We start from the raw sequence: 4,808 nt of genomic DNA on the forward strand, positions 1-4,808 counted from the left end.
GCTGGTTATGGCTCACATCAACACCATTATCCCAGAAACCCTAGGCCCACTCAATTTGCATACCACACCAACAGATCCAGATAATGATGCAATCTCTATTGCACTCCAAACTGCCCTTTTACACCTGGACAAAAGGAACACCTATGTGAGAATGCTATTTATTGACTACAGTTCAGCGTTCAACACCATAGTGCCCTCAAAGCTCATCACTAAGCTAAGGACCCTGGGACTAAACACCTCCCTCTGCAACTGTGGATCCTGGATTTCCTGACGGGCCGCCCCCAGGTGGTAAGTGTAGGTAACAACACATCTGCCACGCTGGTCCTCAATGAGGGGGCTTCTCAGGGGTGCGTGCTCAGCCCCCTCATGTACTCCCTGTTCACTCATGACTGCATGGCCAGGCACGACTCTCCCAAAACCAAGGCGATTTTGTTGGGGGTGTGTTATAGGCCGCCCAAGCAGAATGCATTCTTTGAAGGTCTTGAAATTGTGTTGTCAAACTGTAATGATCCGCTGTTGAAGGAAATAATTTTGTTAAGGGATTTCAATACTGATGTCTGCAAAAAGAATAGCCCAACATACAATCTATTTATGCACTTTTGTAGATCACTTGCTCTGACCCAAATGATAAAAGATCCCACCAGGATATGTGAAACAGTGCAAAGTACAATTGACTTAATATTAGTGTCTGATACATCTAAAATAATCACAGATAGGAGTAATAGTCTATGGAATCAGTGATCATTTTATTACATTTTGCACAAGGAGGATTTTTAAAGATATATTTAAGTATCACACAACCGTTAGAATCAGAGGACTCAAAAAATACTGTGTAGAAAAGTTTAGGGAGGAAGTGGGAAAAATTGACTGGTCACCTGTGCTAGATAGTTTAGGGGTAGACAGTGCCTGTGAAGCCTTTAAATGTAGATTCCTTGATGTGGTGAATGTGATGGCTCCCATTAGACGGGTCAGGGTGAAGCAGAGATCTAGCCCTTGGTTTAATCATGAGAATCTATAATATATCCAAGCAAGGAATAAGGCCTTTAAGACATTTAAGAACAGCATGATTTTGTCCTATATAAACGTCACAGAAATGAAGCACAGAGCAGTTGTACATGAGAAAATGTATGAATATGTTAACAAACAGGGTCTAATGTATGATTTTCAGTCGGGTTTTAGAAAAACATCATGTCTACTTTACTTGATTGACTTCATCAGGAAAGAGATTGATGAGGGAAATCTGTGTGGAATGGTACTGCTTGACCTACAGAAGGCCTTTGATACAGTTAACCACTGTCTCCTAATCTCCAAACTGGAGGCACTGGGGTTAAGCAGTATCCCTCTAGGCTGGATAAAGTCCTATTTATCAGGAAGGGAGCAAGTAGTAGAGGTTAATGGTTCACTGTCTCAGGCAAAACCAATGAGTTGTGGTGTTCCGCAGGGGAGCGTGCTTGGGCCTCTGCTGTTTTTATTGTATATTAATGATATGAAAGATGCTTGTTCTTGCTGTCTTTTTCTTTATGCGGATGACTCTACACTTCTGGTGTCTCACAAAAGTAAAACTATGTTGGAGAGCATACTTAGAGCTTACTAACATTAGCAAATGGCTTGGAGATAGTAAGCTATCTCTGCACTTAGGGAAAACTGAAGCAATTATTTTTGGATTCAGACCTAAATTGTGTAGGTTGTCTGAAATCAGAGTGGAGTTAGGGGGTGAGGTGCTGACTACTAAACCTCTGTTAGCTACTCGGGATGTATTCTTGATGGAAGCTTGGATGGTGTGAGCATGGCCAATAAGGTGCTAGGGAAGGTTAATGCCAGGACTAAGTTTTTGGCTAGAAAGTCCAAGCTGCTTGTTAAGGACTCCATGAAAGTGCTAGCTACTGCCCTCATTCAATGCCATGTTGACTATGCTAGTACTTCCTTGTTTGTGGGCTTATCTAAATTTATGAAGGGGAAGCTCCAGATAGTCCAGAATAAGTTGATTAGGGTAGTATTGAAGGTGAGTCCACGTACTCACATAGGCAGGAGCTGCTTTCAGGAACTAAACTGGCTGCCTGTTGAGGCTAGGGTGTCCCAGATTAAACTAGGTTTGGTTTCCAGGAGTATTTATGGTCCTGCGCCCAGAAATGTAGTGATTACTTTCCTCGTGTTAGGGATGCACACAATCACAGCACCAGATCAGGTGCTGCTGATGTGTGCTTATACAGGTTCAGGAGTAATGCTGGTAAAGGTACTTTCTTGTATACTGAGTTGCCTCTGCCTATAAAAACAATGTCCTCTCTGGGCAGCTGTAAACATAAAGTAAAAATATGTTTGATGTCTTCTGTGCCCATATGAATAACTATGATGTAACTGGAATGATGAGATAGATGTTCCTCTTTTATGTTTTTGTTTTATTATTTCACTGCCATACTGTGTTCCATCTTGTCTAGCCATCTTGTGTCAAGAGGACCACAATGGAAATAAGTCCCAGACTGTGTGTTATCCTCGATGATTTTATTCATGTGCATGTATGGCTTTTAAGTTTTATGTGTGCTTGTTTTTTAAAATGGTCAAATTAATAAACTAAACTAAACTAATCATTAGGTTTGCTGAAGACAACAGTGGTAGGCCTGATCACCGACAACGATGAGACAGCCTATAGGGAGGAGGTCAGAGACCTGACCCAGTGGTGTAAGGACAACAAGCTCTCCCTCAACGTGATCAAGACAAAGGAGATGATTGTGGACTACAGGAAAAGGAGGACCGAGAACGCCCCCATTCTCATCGACGGGCTGTAGTGGAGCAAGTAAAGAGCTTTAAGTTCCTTGGTGTCCACATCACCAACAAACTAACATGGTCCAAGCACACCAAGACTGTCGTGAGGCGGGCATGACAAAACCTATTCTCCCTCAGGAGACCGAGATAATTTGGCATTGGTCCACATATCCTCAAAAGGTTTTACAGCTGCACCATCGAGAGCATGGTTGCATCACTGGGTCATGGGTCTCAGGGTTATGTTGCTGCTGCTAACGTGGTCTCAGGGTTATGTTGCTGCTGCCAACTTGGTCTCAAGGTTATGTTACTGCTGCTAACGTGGTCTCAGGGTTATGTTACTGCTGCTAACGTGGTCTCAGGGTTCTGTTACTGCTGCTAACGTGGTCTCAGGGTTATGTTGCTGCTGCCAACGTGGTCTCAGGGTTATGTTGCTGCTGCCAACGTGGTCTCAGGGTTCTGTTACTGCTGCTAACGTGGTCTCAGGGTTATGTTGCTGCTGCTAACGTGGTCTCAGGGTTATGTTGCTGCTGCTAACGTGGTCTCAGGGTTATGTTACTGCTGCTAACGTGGTCTCAGGGTTATGTTGCTGCTGCTAACGTGGTCTCAGGGTTATGTTGCTGCTGCCAACGTGGTCTCAGGGTTATGTTGCTGCTGCTGCCAACATGGTCTCAGGGTTATGTTACTGCTGCTAACGTGGTCTCAGGGTTATGTTACTGCTGCCAACGTGGTCTCAGGGTTATGTTGCTGCTGCTGCCAACATGGTCTCAGATTTATGTTGCTGCTGCTGCCAACTTGGTCTCAGGGTTATGTTACTGCTGCTAACGTGGTCTCAGGGTTATGTTACTGCTGCCAACGTGGTCTCAGGGTTCTGTTGCTGCTGCCAACGTGGTCTCAGGGTTATGTTGCTGCTGCTGCCAACATGGTCTCAGATTTATGTTGCTGCTGCCAACGTGGTCTCAGGGTTATGTTGCTGCCTCCAAAGTGGTCTCAGGGTTATGTTACTGATGCTGCCAAGGTTGTCTCAGGGTTATGTTGCTGCTGCCAACGTGGTCTCAGGGTTATGTTGCTGATGCTATCGTGGTCTCAGGGTTATGTTGGTGCTGCCAATGTGGTCTCAGGGTTATGTTGTCGATGCTATCTTGATCTCAGGGTTATGTTGCTGATGCTATCGTGGTCTCAGGGTTATGTTTATGCTGCTGCCAACGTGGACTCAGGGTTATGTTGATGCTGCTGCGAACGTGGTCTCAGGGTTATGTTGCTGATGCTATCGTGGTCTCAGGGTTCTGTTGTTTCTGCCAACGTGGTCTCAGGGTTATGTTGTTGCTGCTTCCAACGTGGTGTCAGGGTTATGTTGCTGCTGCTGCCAACGTGGTCTCAGGGTTATGTTGTTGATGCTATCGTGGTCTCTGGGTTATGTTGCTGATGCTATCGTGGTCTCATGGTTATGTTGCTGCTGCTGCCAACGTGGTCTCAGGGTTATGTTGCTGCTGCCAATGTGGTCGCAGGGTTATGTTGTTGATGCTATCGTGGTCTCAGGGTTATGTTGCTGATGCTATCGTGGTCTCAGGGTTATGTTGATGCTGCCAATGTGGTCTCAGGGTTATGTTGTTGATGCTATCTTGATCTCAGGGTTATGTTGCTGATGCTATCGTGGTCTCAGGGTTATGTTTATGCTGCTGCCAACGTGGACTCAGGGTTATGTTGATGCTGCTGCGAACGTGGTCTCAGGGTTATGTTGCTGATGCTATCGTGGTCTCAGGGTTCTGTTGTTTCTGCCAACGTGGTCTCAGGGTTATGTTGTTGCTGCTTCCAACGTGGTGTCAGGGTTATGTTGCTGCTGCTGCCAACGTGGTCTCAGGGTTATGTTGTTGATGCTATCGTGGTCTCAGGGTTATGTTGCTGATGCTATCGTGGTCTCAGGGTTCTGTTGTTTCTGCCAACGTGGTCTCAGGGTTATGTTGTTGCTGCTTCCAACGTGGTGTCAGGGTTATGATGCTGCTGCTGCCAACGTGGTCGCAGGGTTATGTTGTTGATGCTATCGTGGTCTC

The sequence above is a fragment of the Oncorhynchus mykiss genome, chromosome 18, assembly GCF_057628025.1.
Source record: "Oncorhynchus mykiss isolate SJ-2025 chromosome 18, ASM5762802v1, whole genome shotgun sequence".
Lineage (NCBI taxonomy): Eukaryota > Metazoa > Chordata > Actinopteri > Salmoniformes > Salmonidae > Oncorhynchus > Oncorhynchus mykiss.